Source organism: Lagenorhynchus albirostris, chromosome 17, assembly GCF_949774975.1.
Source record: "Lagenorhynchus albirostris chromosome 17, mLagAlb1.1, whole genome shotgun sequence".
Classification (NCBI taxonomy): domain Eukaryota; kingdom Metazoa; phylum Chordata; class Mammalia; order Artiodactyla; family Delphinidae; genus Lagenorhynchus; species Lagenorhynchus albirostris.
Genome location: NC_083111.1, coordinates 50,840,694 through 50,861,345, shown reverse-complemented (window position 1 = coordinate 50,861,345; position 20,652 = coordinate 50,840,694). Strand labels below are relative to the sequence as shown.

The 20,652-nt window shown below is 37.6% G+C and overlaps 1 protein-coding gene across 3 annotated transcripts in view; it reads right to left on the bottom strand.

Moving 5' to 3' along the window:
- ZFPM2 (zinc finger protein, FOG family member 2) overlaps positions 1-20,652 on the bottom strand; it is a 465,395-nt gene that overhangs the window by 69,000 nt on the left and 375,743 nt on the right. The window lies entirely within an intron of this gene.

The following is a 20,652-nucleotide window of genomic DNA, read 5'->3' as shown; positions in this document are numbered from 1 at the left end:
CAAGCTCCTTCCCTGGGAACTAGACTCGGCACCTCAGCATCCAGCCTCCATAGCTTTAACTGTGTGAGCATCTGTGCTTTATCTCGATTTATTCTGTGCATCTGTTAGCAAGATGTGTGCTAAGGTAATTGCTCCTTTATTCCCATTTTGGTTTACCAAAGGCTTCATAGGAATGCTCTGCTCTCTGATAGTGGGGGAAACCTGTATATGTATGCATGTATATATCTTTACATGTATATATACACCCACATACCTACGTCCAGGAACAACAACATGTATAATGAAAAAGAGCTTCACTTGGAAGAACCCCAAGTTGTACTTTGACAACGGAAAGAGAGTAAAGATGAAATGAGGTTGCATTAATAATGAGAACTTCTCCCATGACAATGAGTCATAGGAGAGAAGTTTGGAGAACATAAGAAGAGTCAAGTTATATGAGTTCAAGAGGTGAAAGCCATTTATTTAAGCTCTTAATGAGGAATTTAAAGTAGATCAGTATGGCAACATAGAGGCCACTAAATGTTTCAGAATAATGTAATCAAAGTAGCTTTATAATTATGGCTTTAATACATGGGAAACATAGGACATTGTAAAGGAACTGATGATTTAATAAAATTTAACACTATTATTATGCTGAAAGAAATAAAGCATTGTATAGATGGCTCAAAGAAAATCATAAACCATTAAATTTTACTTGGTAAACTGCATCCCTATTTTAAGCACTTCTTAGTTATAAGATAGACATTAATGAACTTAACTTCAGAGATACATAACAACTACCTACAGAAACAAAACTTCAAATAAGTATTTCAAATAAATAATTTAAAATTAGTATTTTATTTTAATTAAGTAATTCCTTAAAATATTCACTTTCAAGGATAACACTTTCACATCCCTTTAACAATTCCATGAGAACATCAGATATATGATACTGTGGGTCTCTTAAAAATAACCTTAATACACCTATTAGCGATATGTTCTCAGACAGTCACCTAAGCTTTCAGAGCCTTCTTATCTAACACACGCTGCCCAGTTCTGCAAATTAAATGAGACAGTGCACTTGAAAACATCTAGCACAGCGCCCTGGCCTACAGCTGTTTTATGAGCATCGACAAAGAGTGGGAGAAGAAGAGGAGTTGCTTTTACAACTTCAAATGCATTTTAAAGATACACCTCTATTTAATAGTGGCAAATCAACACATTAGGCACCTCACCTTGAAGATTTCACTCAAATACAAAATATGAATGAATTATCGTTTCAAGTTTTGAGATGGATTCTGGGTGTGGCTTGGTGATGTAGACTGGACACGTGGTAGCTCGTGTACTTCCTGACTCTCTCTAGGAGAACAGTGGACCTCCCTGCCTCATTGACCGGCTGTCCAGGGAGCTTGATTTGGCCAGTGAAAGGTGTGCAGCGGTGATGTGTGTCACTTCTTGCTGGAAGCTTTAGAAAGCAGCCTGTGCTTGAGCATGGTCCCTTTTCCCTCTGCCACGTTGTTCCCGATAGCAGTTCTGTCAGCTGGGGTCAAGAACTACAGATATGATGGGGCAATCCTTGAGCAGACTTTTGATGACTAGGTAGCATCATTTGTTTAAGACACTGAGATTTTGGAATCCTTTGTTATTGCAGCTTAAGGCAGCCTATTCTGAGTGATACGGCATTAATATCTAGGCTCTTGAAACCATTGGAAATCAAAAGTCTCTAGGTTCTATAAATTCCCGTAGAGACTCTAAATATTTAGCCAATCCAGAACCTATAACTTATATTTTCTATAAATGTATGATCTCTTCTTAATATGAGTATTATTGTAATTTATTATGAAAACCATGCAAAACCTTATTTACATACTTGTTCAAGGAGTGGTTTGAGCTCTTCACAGTTTGCCCCAAAATTGCCTTTCCGATCTCATCTCTCATGACATTTCCCCATGAATCTGACACTTCAGCCACACAGAACTGCTTGATTTCTTTTTAATTTTAAAATGTTATTGAAGTATAGTTGATTTACAATGCTGTGTTAATTTCTTCTGTACAGCAAAGTGATTCAGTTACACACATATATACATTCTTTTTCATATTCTTTTCTATTATGGTTTATGCTTGATTTTTTTTTTAACATACCATGATGTTTCTGGATTCCTTCCTTGGTATTTCTTCTATCTAGTATAGCTTCCTTCCTTTGCCTGCTGTTGAATTTCCACTTGTCCTTCATGATCCTGGAATAGCGATTGCTCTGCAATTCTTTTCTACAAATCTCTAGACAACTTCAGTCACTCCCTCCTTTGTGCCTCCATGGCGCATGGTAGGTACTTGTATTAAAGCACTGATTTGTTGAGTGGTGATTATTTGTTTCCATCTCTCTATCCTCTTTGCAACTAAAAGCCACAGTAGCAATGAGGTAAGTGTCTAAGTAGTTTGTAACCCGAGCAAAGTACTAGGTAATGATGGTTATTGATTTATCCATTCATGAAATCGTTGGTGTTGATTTATTGCTAGTTGACAAAATTTTCAAACCCTTTAGCTGAGAGAACAGGTCAAAATTATTTGATTCTTTAAACACAAATTAAACAAGTATTTGTAACTTTAAAAAAAAGCTTTCGTTTCAGAAGTGTCATAAATCAAGAACTGAATGGCCTCCTAGGAGCCCCTGTATTACGTTGTTTCAGTTGATGCTTCTTTTAGAAAAAGCAAAAAGTCAACCAAAATCTCAAACAGAGAAACTTGTACAGTGAACGTTTTAAAATCTACACGCTACAATTAAGGATCATTTTGACGATGATTCAACATTTCTGGAGATTTACTATCATCACATTAGTCTGGCATTTAGAGGCCCTACAACCTGAGTCAACTCATTATCACCATTCACTCATGCGACCAAATTTGTCTATCGCCATTACTTTATATAACCCCCATCTACTTTTCCCAACTCTTCTGCATACTGTCCTCTGAAGGTCCTACACACATTCCTACCCTAGCGTTCACTCATAGTTCCCCTCTAGTGTCCTTCCCTAGCTTATCTGAGGACTCCTATCCTGCCAGACCTTAATTCACATATTCTTTCCATCATGATGCTTTACAGTAGCCCACAGTGGGCAGCCTTTTCCCTTAGGTCCTTGCTGCACTTATCACCTAAATCATTTATTTATTGAATGCTTACAATGTGATATTCTTTCATCTTATTATACTATAAACTCGTTTATGACTAAGAATCCCATCTTAATGTTTCTGGTCCTCATCAACGTGACCAGTACTTGTATAAAGTAGCCCCTCATACAAACAAGAGCATCTGCTGGTTATTTACTGTTGGGACCTATCTGTGAAGGTACCAAGAGAGTGCTCCTTGCCAGGGCCGAGTAGCCCAGAAGATTTTGGGGATTAGCTGTCCTTTGCTGAATCACTTCTTTACACATTACAAAACCTAATTTCCCTCTTTTTTTTTTTCTTTCTGTTTTGCGTTACGCGGGCCTCTCACTGTTGTGGCCTCTCCCATTGTGGGTGGGGCACAGGCTCCGGACACGTAGGCTCAGCGGCCATGGCTCACGGGCCCAGCCGCTCCGCGGCATGTGGGATCTTCCCAGACCGGGGCACGAACCCGTGTCCCCTGCATCGGCAGGCGGACTCTCAACCACTGTGCCACCAGGGAAGCCCTAATTTCCCTCTTTATCACTATAAATCGGGACTATTAACATCAGGCTCCCCACAGCCTTCTCCTCTCCAGATAGGGAGAAGCGGGGAGATTTCAATGTTACAGGATGCTAAGTACTACACAGAAGCCAACAATAAAAATTAAAATCTAACGTCACTGGTAATCATGATGCAGCCTCTCCAATTTTTATTCAAATACCCATGCAAGAACTGGAAGATAAAAAAAAAAAAAAAATCACAGCATCCTTGAATCATCCAACAGCCAGAACCAGCTGACTGCCAGAAACGGATGGAATTTCCCCAGGTAAAAGGCCACTGAAATCACACCGAACAAAGCAACTGATGGCTAGACAAGCAGAAAATTGAAGAAATCTATATCATTAAAAAAGAAGTAACTGTACTTCTCTCTTCCCTGTAATCTGCTTCCGTAGTATCTTGGGATACCATGTCTCCATTTTTTGACATGATCAGGATACTGCCTCCCACCTCTATTCATAAGAACATATGTCTGTTCATAGACTCAACTACTCCTTTCCCTAAAATTAATTAAAACTGGAAAGAAAGCTACTTGGAGAGATGATCCATGGAAAGAATACATAGAAGAGATTTGCTTAGGGCACTGCATCCTTTGGAGGTAAGAGCTTAGAGAGGGAGGTCTCATCTGTGGGACAAGGAGAAGCCTTCTTAGCACAGCATATACAATACACAAAACCCTGGTAAATCATAAAAACTGGGTTCTGAGCTTCTGAGCTGTGTCTCCTAACCTGCTATAGATCTGAAAAGGATATTGGACTATTGTTTAAGTGACAGAGCATGACGACGACGTTAAGGTAGGGTGACCATGCATCCCAATTTATGCCTGCAGTACTGATACAATTGTGAATAGTACCCCCTTTCCCTAAAAAATTTACTAGTTGACAGAAAGCAATCGCCTTAGTCTCCTGGGAAATACCAGTTCTGGTATTTCTAATTCTCTCTTCTCATTCAAGAATGAGTAAATTTAAACAGCCTAGAAAAATTTACTAAAAAGTAGGGAAAGGGTACATCTTTCTGATTTAGAGGAAGCATATACTTTTAAAAATGATTTGCAATATGCACATTTTTTTCAGAAAATAAATTATATCAATAATAAAAGATAGGAAGACAAGGAAATATGGGACAGAGGAAAAAAAGGCATAAGGAAATACCAGTTGATATGCAAAGGTGTCTGGATAAGACTGAAAGGGATAATTTTAAGGAAACAACTATAAAAGAAAAATAAGATTTCTTGGAAGCTGGACAATAGAGTTGACACTGCAGGCAATTCAATTAGTTATGCAAATGCAAACTTAAAAATTTCTGTGTTAGAAAAACAAGGCAAAGAGATTCTTAGATGATGCATTAGAAAGGTAGAGAAAGAAATTATGTCCAAGAATCTAGTTGTATCTAAGGAAGAAAATGAAACAATTAAAAATAAGTTAATAGGAATAAAGATCCAAAGAATTGACCATGTTCCAATAAAACAGGGATCTAGACCTAGTCTAGAAAATATTTTGATAGACAGGAATTAAAAATGTTTTGCAAGCAGAGGGCAAAAAAAGGGAAACTTCAAAGGGACAGGGATAAACATTAGGCCTTTGGATTGCAAAAGTGTGGCAACATCTATAGAAATGTATTGCTAGCCTTATATGTAATTTTAAATTTTGTAGTAGCTCTACTCAAATACTAAAAACAAACAGGTAAAATTATTTTTAATAATATATTTTACTTAACCCAGTATATCTAAAACATTGTCAGATTAACATAATTTTATATAAATTTTAATGAGATACCATAATATTATCTCATACAATTTATATAGTATAAAATGTATATATTGTGCAAAATTTAATGAAATATATAATCTCATTAATTCTATACTATATGTCTATTAAATTTATATTAAATACACTTATAGCTCTCTATCTACAGACAAATATACATAGATATGGATGTCATATTAAACCTTTGAAATCTGGTGTGTATTTTATACTTATATCACATCTCAATTCAGACCAGCCACATCTCAGCTGCTCAATACCCATATGTGGCAAGTTGGCTACCGTAACAGATGGTACAAACAAGAGGATTCTGATGAAAAAGAATGTTCTCACACCAGCGATGCTGAATTTCATGTGAGATGGCAACACGAGATTCACAAAGGCTAACTCTATCTGTGTTCCAGATATATTTTTTGGGGGTAGAATTATTTGAGTAACCCTCTAATTGAGAATGCAATATTCATGAATAGAAGGCCTGGGGAAGGTGGGGACAAAAAAAATATTGTGCCCATTTTACATTTTATTTTTTTAAAAGGATATGCAGAGTGAAAAACAACCGGAACCTAATAAACACAGAGGGTGAATGGAAGAAAACTATAAACGACAGCATTGAGAATTCAAAGCAGTATTTTATACTTTTCCCTATTTTTCTTTCTTTTTTTTGGATACATCTTTATTGGAGAATAATTGCTTCACAATGCCGTGTTAGTTTCTGTTGTACAACACACTGTGAATCAGCCGTATGCATACATATATCCCCATATCCCCTCCCTCTTGAGCCTCCCTCCCACCCCCCCCATCCCACCCCTCGTCACAAAGCACGGAGCTGATCTCCCTGTGCTATGCGGCTGGTTCCCACTAGCTGTCTACTTTACATCTGGTAGTGTATATATGTCCATGCTACTCTCACTTCGCCCTAGCTTCCCCCTCTCCCCGCCCTGTGTCCACAAGTCCATTCTCTATGTCTGCGTCTTTATTCCTGCCCTGCCACTAGGTTCATCAGCAGATGTATATGACTTATAAAAGAAGTTTTTTGATATTAAAATATAATGTATAGTCATTACAGAGAAATGCTATGAGAAAAATACAATAAACCTCTTTTTTTGGGTGGACTTATACAATATGGAAGGCTACATAGATCGTGGTAAAATCCAGTCATTCCATACCTACTTACTGAATGCCAAGTTTGTATCATGCTCTGTGCCTTGCTGCAGTTGTCTTTTAACTGGGGTATGTGAACTGCTGGGACCACCTGAAGATGTTCCAGGATTTTGCCTGCACGGGTGGTTCAAGGGAATCATTTTCTAGGGTTCTCATCAGTGTACTTTTCACTAGTTTCTCTCCTTTGACCTTCCACTCACAGAAGTCCTTTTCTGGCTTTACAAATGAAAGGCACAGCCCACTTTTACAGCGCTTCACAACAAGGTGTTAAAACCCCCAGGGTGCCAAAACAAAGGGAAGGTTCTAGGATGCAGTCTCTGTTAAAGGAAGGCTGAAATACTGCACGTCTGAAATATGAAGTGGGCTGTGGCTTATTCCTTCCAGGGGACACAACTCTTGGTAAGGCTCTATGCTTTCTCTATGTATCTATTTAAAGATCTGAATTCAAAAGAGAGAAGATTGTTTTGGGGGCATGAATCAACATGTTTATTTGAACTGGAACACAAAGTCAGACTTTCTCCTTACAGAAAATAAGAGTGAACTGGCTGCCTGGCATGGCAGTGAGACGTTCTTTGCCGGTTAGGGTACACGGCAGACACTTTTCATGAAACGACTGCGCTTGATCTGCAGCTCTAAGGTTTTAACAAAAATATACTGGGGGTACCTGCACAATATACTGAACACTGCTATTACTAGTAATTAATAGTGATAAATTAATAGTAAATTAATCATAGATAAAATTAATCATAAATAAGACAAGAAGAAAACTCTGTAAACTTATGATTAAACTTTTGGATAACAAGGGAATCCATCATATTTCAACGTTCATTTATGGGAAACTTGAGAGGTAATTCTTGTGAAACGTGTAACACATGGAAAAGTGACTCTTGAAAAAGGACACTGATAAAGCAGGGGTGACACAGAACGGGAGGCACGCAGGACAGCTCCTTAGAACACCAGCAGAGTGATGTGGATAATAAGTTGACTTTCCATCCATTTGTTTTCATCCCTAGATGCTCATTAGTTCAACTTACAATCACTGACTATGGCCAGGTTACTGGAGGACCTTATTACATCTTTCAAATAAATGTATGCTTTGCATAATGTAAATGTGACTCATAAATTGGGAAAAGTTTTCTTTGTGTATTAAGGATGGCTGTGGCTCCCTGTGAAGTCAAACAAAATCACTTAAACTTGACACCCATTATTTCTAACAGAAAGTTATCCAATGAGATAACTCACTATTTCCGTATTGGCCTCTGCATAGCTATCAAGGCCGTTAAATTTAATTTGAAAATGGAATCCATCATAAAATATTAATCACAAAGGACTGCTGCTAAGGAGACACTTATCGGTCCACTAATTATATTATTCACTCCAGTTGGCTTTGATCCTACCTAGACAATCAGGCACAATGAAGGGAGTAAAGACTAATAATGGTGACAACATCGCTAAAGATAATAATAATAACAACAACAATAATAACAACTAACATACAACGCGTTTTACTTCTTACTAGAAATTATGGTAAGCACTCTATATGTATTATCTAAAATTACTCTTCCACGATATTTTATGATAAAGGTTCTGCAATTATAATCATCCCCATTTTACGTAAGACAACACTGAGGTTCAGGGAGATTAGGTAGTATGTTCAAGGTAAATGGCCAAGAGAGGAATCAAACCCAAGCCTGTCTGAATCTAGACTTCAGATTATATTATATGACACAGCCTTCCTAATAAAGCTTGATTTGTTTACAGTTACACTTTTGTTTTATTTAGCACTTTAGTGTCTGTGGTATGTGTGCATGAGTGTGTATTTTTCTTTTTTTTATATCATTTACAAGACGAGCAAAAAGACATAGTGATTCCAACTACCATATAATTAACATAGTACATTTATAGTGTGAGGCACCTTAATTACTATTAGCACAAGTTAATTGGTGATTAGGATGATGGTGATGTTGATTCAGACATTACCATCTCTTGGGTTTTTGTAAGTATGTAAGCTTTGCAGTTGGCAGCTGGTAGAGTATTTCAAATTTGAAAAAGGCATACCTGTACAGAAGAATAAACGAGAAGGTGCTGAAAAGGAACTTGGAAAAGTAGTTTGGGGAAAGAGCACACAGAACCACGAATGTCAGACAAAGGAAGAAACAGTAGAAAAGAGTAATATATTTGGAGCTAGTGGACTTTGAGTTAGAGGATCGAATTTGACATTTAATAAATGGATGATCTTTAATAAGTCATCTCTTTACAGCTGGGTCTCATTTGTAAAATGGAATTGCTATGGAGGCTAAATAAGGAAATATATGTAAAACTGGGGGGCTACATAAACAGCAAAGTAAGGCATTGGGAGTATATTTTAATAACAAGCAATGAGGGTTGTTGGGAGGTATGAATCGTTGAAGAGTTTTTGAACTAGGGGTCAGTCTACTTTGTTTTTCAGAATTCTTTCGAAGACAGAATCAGGACAAGGACAGAGCAGAACAGCAGAAGGCACGGACTTATGAAAAAAATTCTTACTTTGTCATATTTATAATTAACACTGGACAATTTTTCTCTAAAGGAATTACCAATTTTCGATAATCCCTTGTGTTCTTTTAGTGCCTTACACTTTGCAAAAGCCCTTTTCAAAGACATTATCTCACTAGATTTTTAGCACAAGGATGCAAAGTACAATTATATCTTGCAATAATGTGCCTGACGATTACATAAATTCAGATATAATCTGATTGGTGAATGACTTCCATTCTCCATCCAGCCACAGTTTGAAAATGGAAGTACACTAAAGTTCTCATTTTCTCATGGGACCTGAGGGTTATTCTCCAGGACTAATATTTTTTGCACCAGGCAGACGAAATTGGTATCAACGAACCCAGAGATTCCTGGAACTATTGCCCCTATTCTAGATGCTCTAGCACCCACCACATCCATAATCATCCCCATTTGATTTTTGAGCCAGACTGAACAATTGCCACCAGGTGGCACCAAATTGCAGTCAGAGACCTTTACTTCTAGAAGCCGGGCCTTAGAAGTCCCAGATAGCAAGCTGCTCAGGATGGCTGTGACCAATGATTACATAATAACATGACCCGACATTTAGATGACTAAATTTGGGGACCCTACTTATTTTATTTTATAGTTGAGTTAAGGGCTTTTTAGTGACGTTTCATGACTTAAGGTCATACTGTGCTTTACTGACAAAGACAAGAACTCAGTGTCTAGGTAGTAGGTACTGTGCTGGAAAGAGTATAGAACGAGGAGTTAAATGTCATGGGCTCAAGTCCCAGCCCAGCTACTTCTTAACTGTGTAATGACAGACAAGCTATTTATCATTTCTGAGTCTGCTCCCTCCACTAGAATTTGGGGATACTCCTCCTGGATGTGAAAGGATAATGCGTGCGAAGGTGTAATAGGAAACCATAGCACACTATGTGAATATTAATGCATTTTGTTTCTCTCTGATCCCAAACATTAATAATTTAAATTCTATTTCTATTCTAAATTATAAGGATAGTAAAAGAAAATACTTCATAATTGAAGCAATAACTTTCAAGTGAAACACTATTTTTTAAATACAAAAATACATTACCAAAGCCTGAGAACAATATCTTTCCATTTAATATAACAGTCAACCGACTAGAATTTATTACATGTCTACTATGTGCTCAATACTGCAGAGGCCGTAGAAAAATTTATGTCATGGTTTCCACCCTAAAAGAGCTAAATAATCAATCAGAGAAATGCATATAAAGGAAATACAAATAACATAAGATAAATATCAGTAAATAGTAGAAACAATGACAGTGTGGCAGTGATCAGAGAACAGCAAGACGATGAAAACAGGGAAGGAATAAACTCTGGGGTGATGAGGAAAACCTTGCAAAGAGTTAAGAATTAGATTTTTCCCTGAAGGTTGGATATGATATAAACAGGCAGAAAGAGAAAGAGATTTTTGCTATTCTGATTCATCTCTTTGCTTTTCTCTGACTCAGTGGTTCCATTTTGGTTAACATGATCCCAGAAGCTCCAAGCAGATTCTTATCGGGATAGTTTTGTAATAACTGCTGACCTATCAGTAGGGAATACTGAAAGACAGGCATGGAGTATAATTTTTCAGCAACTTCTGGGCAGGTGCTGCTGGAGAAGCAGCTCCCTTTTAAATGTATCAGCACTTCCTCCTTTGCAGTGCATAGAAGTTACTCACAGTTTGTATCTGTGCCAGTAAGATGAAGGTAATGCCGGCTCCACACACCAGGGGTAAGATGTGTGATTTCACCCTTGGAGAATTTGACAGAATAAACGACTTTGATGATTAATCCATTCCAACAGGAGGCTCAGCATTGGTGAAGATGAATTTTCCGCCTTAAGTGACTACCCTGTTGTGCTGTATTCTTTAAAATCCTTTGGAAGTTAATATACTATAGGAAGGAATAAGGTTGCAGACCTTGGGAAATCACTCTGATTCTTTTAGACTGGTGAAAAGCGTATGAGGTAGCTGGCTGTTTTCTTTTGGTATCTGGATTTGACTAAATCAGGAGGATCTTAACAGAATATGCCCCTCCGCAGAAATCGTTGATAATAAGAGCACATGATCTCTCAACAAGGTTTGGGAAAAGGTAGTATTAGAATGGCTCTGTGAAGTTATTGTTGCCATTTTAGTATACTTGACCAAGATTATCATATACAGTGTGAATCACACATACATATACATCCACATATATACATATACCTAGGTGTATATATATATATATATATATATATATATATAAAGCATGTCCATTAAACTTTCTTTCCAATAATAACTTAGTCAAATAAGAAAAAAAATCACTTTTCCTTCAAGTTCCTCTTTTTTCTGCACGGTCTCCAAAATGACAATTTATTTCAGGTTGGGGAATCTTATTGTTTAGAAATATAATAACTCCATGTTTGAGAGAAAATATGATGAGGAACAAGTGGTTCTCTTATTTTAGAGACTGCATTTAAATCACCTACAGTAAATAAGAAATTTCCAGGTTCTTTGGCCCCAGCTCCAGAAATTCTGAATCAGGAGCCCTGGCACAAGGTCCAAGAATCTCCAGTGCATATCCCCTCCTGGGGGATCTGATGCAGACTGTCTAAGAACTATGATTTGAGAAGTGTAAGAATACTCGGATTAGAGTCAGTGAGACGTGTAAGTTGGATTTCTGGCTCTACCACTCTCGCTGGTGACATGGTATTGGGCAGGTTGCACACCATTATAGCATGTCCACCATCAGGATATAATCGATATAAATAACCTCAATAGCACAGCTAATAGTAAAGAGTAGTAAGATAATTAGGATAGGATACATTTGGAGTATTACCTTTTAAAACTATAATTTATTTAATTATGTTTACATAATTTAATTTTAAATAATGGCTGTGTTTAAAAACTGGCTGGCAAAATCCCCTCCCCCCCAGTTTAATGACTGGCTCTTGTGACCTAGTATGATTTGATTCCAGTGCATGTCTGCATCGATTTCCACAGATAATACTGGGATAATACAATCTACGTTCATAAAGTTAATGTGATAATGGTTTGCCTCCAATCTATAAGAGAGGCTCTAATTATTTGTTTGTTTACTATTTGTCTTTCAGAATGTAAACTTTATGATGGCCTAGTCTTTTTGTTTTGTTCACTGCCATGTCCCATTTCTTATAACAATGCTTTTGCAACATGGCAGTATTAAATATGTGTAGAACGAATGAATGAATCCCTCTCCTAGCACACTCCTCATTCTCCTCCCTTGCTCCAGCACTTCTTCCTTAAACATTTTTTGTTCCAACAACAACTTATATCTCTCTATTGGCTCCTCCCCAGGCTTTTTCCCACCTTAAAAGAGAAATCTTCCTCAGGTAGTGGCCAAATTAACAATTTTGCTCTGAGAGACTTCCTATTAACTAACTTAATCTGACTCTCAGAAAAGAATTCAGTAAATATCTATTTACTGCTATGTTAACTCAGGAATAAAATTTTAAGTAGAAAATGTACCACTTGTCCTCCAGGCAGAAAGCTGAGGTGTAGCAGTTGGGTTAAGTATGTACTGGGAAGTGAACAGGGACCAGAAAATTAGATGAGGGGTAAGACAGCAATGGAACAAATGTAGTTGTTAGTCATGAAAAGAGGCAACAGCTACAAGAGATACTTTAGAGTAGGGGGTGGCAAACTAGGGGTTGGTTGTACAGGTACATATAGTGAATATTTTGGGTTTCATGTTACAATTATGCTTCTTGTTGTTTTTTACGACCCTTTAAAAATACAGAAACTATTCTTAGCTCATAGGACCATAGTTTGCTGATGCCTACCTTAAAGGAATAACTTAAAGGCACTGATGACCACATAGGTACAGGGGGAGAAGGACAAGATGCTAAGAGACAAAAAGGACATCAAGATTTTAAGTAGACTGATTGAGAGGATGCAAAAGTAGGACATAAAAACAATGCCACGATAACAATTAACATGTACAGAGTGCTCACTCTGTACAAGGATCTGGCTCAGCCCCTTGTATGTATTTTCTCCATGAATTCTCACAATGGCCTTATAAACTAGTTACTATTATTAGAACCATTTTAGAGACGAGGAAACTGAGGCACAGAGATGTTAAGCAAAATGCCCAAGGTCACCCATCTAGTTCGAGAAAGGCCAAGGCTTTGGCTTGGGAGTGTGCTCTAGTGACCACTTACACACACACACACACACACACACGCACACACACACACACAAACACACAGATTGCTTGTATGTTTAGACATGTTGAGTCTGAGATTCCAACATTTAAAATAAAATATGTTTTCTAAGAAGTTTCAAAACAGTAAAATTGATTACTAAGATAATTTCTTTCTGTATGTCTCTCGATTTGAAGATAGAATACAGGGATGCTCACAATTAGAACAGGTCTCCCGTCCTTCCATGCATGTGAAAGGATGGTCTTCATATGAGATGACTGCCCTTCCCCACACACTTTCAAACTAGGTGTGACTTGCTTTGGCCAATGGAATATGACAGAAGTGATGCGCTCAGTCAGCGCTCACTACCAACAGGTAATTCACCGTATCCCTTTCCTCCTGCAACAGTGATCAAAGAAGCCCGTGTTGAGATCCACTATCCAGGATTCTCGAGTGAATACAGAGGACAGAACCGTCCTGATGACCACGTGCGACATGTTGTATAAACGAAAATCAAAACTTGGTTTTTCAGACCACTGAGATTTGGAGTTGTTTGTAACTACAACGTAAGTTAGCCTTTGCCAATTACTACACAAGTGTAAGGAATTGTTTTCTATCTTAGTTGGGTTTAGGAACGCTTCTTCATGAGAAAAATGGCTCATGCTGAATAATCTCTAAAGAACTTTTGGAGTCTTATAGTAACAACATGTAATTCTGTTGATGTTGACTCAAAAAACTATGTGACCTACCAAGAAGTAGGCAGACTTAAAAAATAAGGTTCCAGGTTCCTATAATAGATAAAAAGTTAGTATAGAGTGAAAGCCTGTGAAGTGCTTCGATGCAGCCAACCCCTCCAAAATGGGGCTGAGTTTTGAGTTTCATAACGAAATCCAAAACCTTAGAAGAGAGTTTCATATTTCACCCTGAAAGTTTCATATAGCTTAAACTTTCGTATCTTTTTCAGGTATCATACTACAAAAAGTTCCTAAAAATCTCCCTTAAATAAATAATGACTATAGTCCCATCTATTAAATTCAGTATACTCTGCTGTTCTTTGTGTACAGAGATAATATCACCTGACCTATTCTTAGTTAAGTATGCACTCTCAATTGATTTTTATTCCTGATTGGTCCTTCATTTTTATTCCTGGTTGGTACTTTATTTTCCCCCAAATTTTAAGTATTGTGTAAGTAATTGCATACATTTTTGAAAAACATGGTTGGGTTGAGCTTCTTGGGAATCATGAAACTAAGATATCTCCAGTGTATGAATCTCTTGATTACAGCTCCATTAGCTCCAGGCTCTTAACTAATAAGGTGACTTTTAGAAGAAAAAAGAAAATAGAGAACACCAGTATAATCCTTTGACCAACTCCATTAAACTATATATAAGGGCATGTAATACAGAACATCATTAAAATGGGCAAAAATTCACTAATTTTCTAAAGTTTCATGACGTTTTTTTTTTTTTTTTTTTCGGTATGCGGGCCTCTCACTGTTGTGGCCTCTCCCGTTGCGGAGCACAGGCTCCGGACGCACAGGCTCAGCGGCCATGGCTCACGGGCCCAGCCACTCCGCGGCATGTGGGATCTTCCCGGACTGGGACACGAACCCGTGTCCCCTGCATCGGCAGGCAGACTCTCAACCACTGCGCCACCAGGGAAGCTCATGACGTTGTACTTGATGAGTGAAAATGTTGCATTCAATTATTTACTTTAAATCAAGGGCAAAAAATCCCGAGTCGCGTTTCCTCAGGAATAACATGTCTGTCTCTTAACTTTTATAATATGGAGCATCAAAAGGCACGTCAGAGAGGCCACCTTTGTTCATGTTCTTCCCTTTATCACCAAAAATAGAGTAGCTATTTGATCAGCCGTAACACCCATACTCTGAGCCCTAAGTTTTGTAGTAAAGAATAATTCCAGTTAAAATATATCCCTACTATCATGTAGAAGTTGTTCTTTATGACAACGGTACTGAAATGGAAGTAGGTAAACCTAGATTTTATGATTTTCATCTTTGATTCAACCCATGGCATATGCTTGGAGCATGGCAGGTATTAATTATTGTTTGCCAAAAGAAGACCTTCAGCAAAGTCTTTTGATTTTCTTGTTCCACAGTTTCAATATACACAAAATGGACATAAAAGCACATCTCACAGAATTATGACCTTAAAGGAAATAAAGAACAAGAGCAAGGAAGCTGTTTTTAAGTGGCAAAATAATATACACAATTAGATCTCTTTATCACACAAAATCCTAAAATGACTAGGCCAGAACTATCATATAATTTTTGCTATTTTCACAATAAATATGACACTCTACAACAATTCTTCAATTATTATGGGCATGTGAAGTTGGAGGGCACAGCTTTTACTGTTAAAAACCCAAATAAGCACAGTTAGTCCAACTTTTACTTCTAGTGGATTGTAAATGTGGTTAATAATGTAAGGTCAGGATTGTCAGATTTCTCCTCATTTTTAAACTGACTGACTCACTTGAAGACTACATTTCCCAGACCCTCTTACAGTTAGATTGGAGCCATATGCCTAGTTCTGGCCAATGAGCTGTGAGCTGAAGAGTTGACTATTATCTTCTCCAGGCTAGCTCCTAAAACTTTAGACAAGAGCTTATTCTCTGAGTAAAGCATCATTCCAAGACAGAACGAGACTTATTCCTTGAATGTCTGTGAGGTAAAATGCCTCTGTCTCTCCCCACTTCTAATGTAATATATTTGATTATGATGGCAAAGTGATAGTTTGCAGGGGATAAGAAGTTAGAGCTATGGACATAGAGAACAGAAGTTAGAGCTATGGACATAGAGAACAGATAGTTTGCAGGGGATAAGAAGTTAGAGCTATGGACATAGAGAACAGATAGAGAACAGATTGGTGGTTGCCAAGGGGGAGTGGGTTGGGGGAGGGATGGAGTGGGAGGTTAGGACTAGCAGATGTAAGCTTTTATATACAGAATGAATAAACAACAACGTCCTACTGTATAGCACAGAGAACTATATTTAATATCCTATGATAAACCATAATGGAAAAGAATATAAAAAAAAGAATGTGTATATGTATGTATAGCTGAATCACTTTGCTATAGCAGTAATTAACACAACATTGTAAATCAACTATACTTCAGTTTAAAAAAAGTCTTATTTGAACAAGTTTAAAATAAAAGAAGTTAATGCCAGAGTATTAATCGTAATATAACTTAACTCAATGTTTCCTTTGTGAGAGTCTTCCTATAAAACAATGTCACTTGACTGCATTGTGGGGTTAGCGGCATAGTACATTTACATTTTGACACAAGTTCCTTAACTTGTTATAGATGCGAAACAAACAGTTCACCAACTGGCTAGAGTCCAAGGCCATACATTGAATAGCACTGATGTAACCAACCTTGACCAACAGACAAAGACCCCACAAGTAGAGTTGGAGTGTGTAAGTATAGGTTATATGTTCCCTAGACAAATATCATGCTAAATGAGGTGCATCAAATTGCTTCTTTAAGGCTTCCCTGGTGGCGCAGTGGTTGAGAGTCCGCCTGCCGATGCAGGGGACACGGGGTCGTGCCCCGGGCCGGGAATATCCCACATGCTATGGAGCAGTTGAGCCTGTGAGCCATGGCCACTGAGCCTGCGCGTCCGGAGCCTGTGCTCCGCAACGGGAGGGGCCACAACAGTGAGAGGCCCGCGTACCAAAAAAAAAAAAAAAAAAAAAAAAAAATTGCTTCTTTATAATTCAGTGTTTTTCTTAGCATATGCCAGTTTATGCTTGTTGTCGCAAACTAACTTAAGCTCCCTTTCACTCTCAAATTGTCCCATTTTATATGTTACATTATTTGGCCACCTTTACCTAAGAGAACTTCTTTGCTATGCAGAATAAGAACTCTAGGTAAGAAAAAATGATAAATAATTTTTGTATACACTACTAGCTATATCTTATCCTATCCTATAGGAAACACTTATTAAATGGGTGATTAAAACCAAGGGGGATCAGTAATTTATTTCTGCTACACTTAGTACCAAGAGCATAAAAAATGAAAAAAAGAACCTTTGGAACAGATACGACATCACAGGTCCAAAGAAAAAATAAAGTGAGAAATATTTATACTGTTTTAGAGAAACCCTTTGGGCATTTTAATCAAGTTGACTAAAATGAATTTCATTTCCAATGTGATATTACACAATAGTCTTCATTTTTGTGTACTGTCATATATTTTTGTGCATTGATTCTAATTTTTGTGTTTTAGGCACTATTAATAATTTTGAAGCTGCCAAATTCACCTTGTTCATGGACTTAAACTTTTCACAAATCCTATATATATTTAGATTTGAATCATTTTAGAATTTCTAAGGGCAGTATAACAGTTGATCACCGGACTTCAGTGTCTTCGTTTTGGCTATTTCTCTTATCTGGGTGGCAATGCACAATGTATTAAATATTTAATTAAATTATTTAATTTAAGATTCAGCTCCCCCATGAATAAAATGAGGAAAACTACACACACACGAGATTTCTGAGGATTAAATGAAGTAGTAGTGTTAAGGTAATATGTGAACTGAATGGTGCATGCAAAGTTGAAGTTACCTGTAAAATAATTCATTACTAGATTTGAGGTCCTTTATTCCACATTTCCACATTTCTAATGGAAGTGTTATCTACCAGTAAAACAGTCCTGCAATCTCTCTGTCCTATCCCTTGTTTCTCCCCAGGGGAATAAAAGTGACTTCTCTGGTTGGTGAATTTTAGACAAGAGCCTGGGTTCTGCCCCTCCCATTCTTCCTTTTCTTGGGAGCCAGCTGGCCCTCAGAGAGCAGACCTCAGGGTCCACTTTATGCCCAGGATGATCAGCAGCTGTTCAGCGCTACCTGTGGTTGTGGGGGTAAAACTACCTAAGTCTTGGAGGCACTCTGAGGCAGCGTAGTTGGCTAACACACCTACACCGTGATCTTCAATCACTTTAGTCCATTAAAGCTGCTCTTCTGATTTTCATCTGTCATAGGCCATATCTACCTCTCAAAAGGAAAGGGAAAAGAGATACTATTTATTTGTCCTTGTAAACTCCAACTCCAAACTCCTTGTAAGTTATTATAGTTACTAATTTATTTCGTACTCATAAAATAATCCTAAACTTAATCTTATTTGTATGTTGAGCAAACATAATGCTTTCACTCAATTTTCTATTAAAAGTTTATGATATCTCCAAGTATATACTACACTGAATTAAATATCTTCATATAAGTTATTAATTTTAGATTCAGAATGTATCAGTTTGCAAAACACATAAACCGGTAATTGTACTGATTTAATATGGCAACATGCTTTGATTAGCTTTCCAATATTAATATTGTGATTAAAACTTAATCCCTTAATTATATACTGGCTTAGAGTTTAGAAACACGTTCTCATCCACGATCATTTGATCCTGTCACTTGTCCTCCATTTGACCAGGTTGCCTGAGGTAAAGGGCAGCCACACATCACTGTGCTGAGACCACTAGCTCACAGGAGAATCCAACTTACAACGTGAGCCTCCCTGGGTTTTACGTGCTAACCAGTGGGCTAAATGGTCAAGAGGGAGACCTCATCAGAAAACAAAACTAGGGTTCATACAAGGAGTACAGTGCCTCGTGGAGTTGAACTGTAGTCCATTTTCCCCGATGAGACAGCACATCTTATCTAAGTATTGCAGATGTTTCTCAAATGACCTAATAAATATTAGAATATCATCTAGGTAAATGAGGTAAATATGTCATGGGAATCTTGCAGCCTTCCATAATTAAATGCAACACACCAGCTACCTATTTTCTTTCTAGCAAGCTAAACTTGGCTAGCTTGACTCTCCAGCATATTCTGATAATGTTCTTTCCTAAGGAAACTGGGATCTGTTCACCTTGTCAGGGGTGGAAGTATGAGGGGAGAAGGCAGTTACCTAATTAACATGATATAACTTAATTAATTCTGCATCCTTACAGCATGGATGGACCCACAGATTTCAAATGTAAGATATCAAATCAATCAGGCTAGAACTCTGGAGGGCGTGACATTTCACATAGCCTTCAAGTCCTTTAAGGGGCATCCAATTTCCTGACATATTCAGAACTTAGAAAAGATAGTTCTTAACGATTTTTGCAGATTTAATGTAATCCAAATATATGTATAAAGGAAGAGTAAATATGCTCAGTTTTATTTCTGCCGATTTTGTAGTGGTATAGAATCTATGTAAAACCAATTTAACAAACAATGTTAGGCTCTTCATTAGGTTTAGAACTGGGCTGTCTAATTAAATATATGCTTTAAAAAAACCAGACTCTTACAATATGACTTCAACCATATTGCCTTACCTTGAACAATTATGACCGTGTTCCTCTGCAAAGAAATAATTTTTATAATGAAATGCTTAAATTGTAAGGTTTTATTGACCTGTGTTTTAGTAAACTAGGTTAGGACTGTGAAGGAAACTGGCCAGATTTTCAGGATTTTTTTTTTTTTTTTTTTTTTTTTTTTGCGGTACGCGGGCCTCTCCCTGTTGTGGCCAATCCCGTTGCGGAGCACAGGCTCCGGATGCGCAGGCTCAGCGGCCACGGCTCACGGGCCCAGCCGCTCCGCGGCATGTGGGATCTTCCAGGACCAGGGCACGAACCCGTGTCCCCTGCATCGGCAGGCGGACTCTCAACCACTGCGCCACCAGGGAAGCCCAGATTTTCAGGATTTTTAATGAAAGCCCATCTTCATCTGTGTATGGTGTATTTCTCCAACATGTCAATCCATATCACGCCGTCTCTTCCTATGCCACACACTACATTGAGCTTCTGCCCATTTCCTGGACAAGCTAGGATCTTATAAAATTTTGTGTCTTTGTACCTAGAATATCCTTCTCTTCCATCTCCATCTAGTAAATGCTCTTTATTTAATCACCACCAAATCCTTCAAAGCAGTTACTTCCCCTCTCCCCTTTGTTTCCATACTACTGATTTTTCTCCCCAACATATTCCACTGTAATTTGTATTTTCATATTTATCTGCCCAATCTTAATTGCACTTTTACTCCCTTCTATACATTAATTAAAAAATCATCAATAAAATTTAAATATGACTCTTCACATTTACTCATTCTTTTGTATACTGTTTGCCCACTAATCGAACTTTATATGTTTTGCCCTCAGACTAACTGGCTCATCTTCTAGTGCCTATCGAAAAACCTCGGAAACACGAGAAATACATGCCCTAGTATTTATTAATAACACTGTTTTTTCTGACCTGAAATAGACAGCTTTTCCCTATATGTGCTGCATTCTCATTAGTTCTTAGCATTATATTAATATTTGGTTCTACTACCATCTCAACAGAGTATGA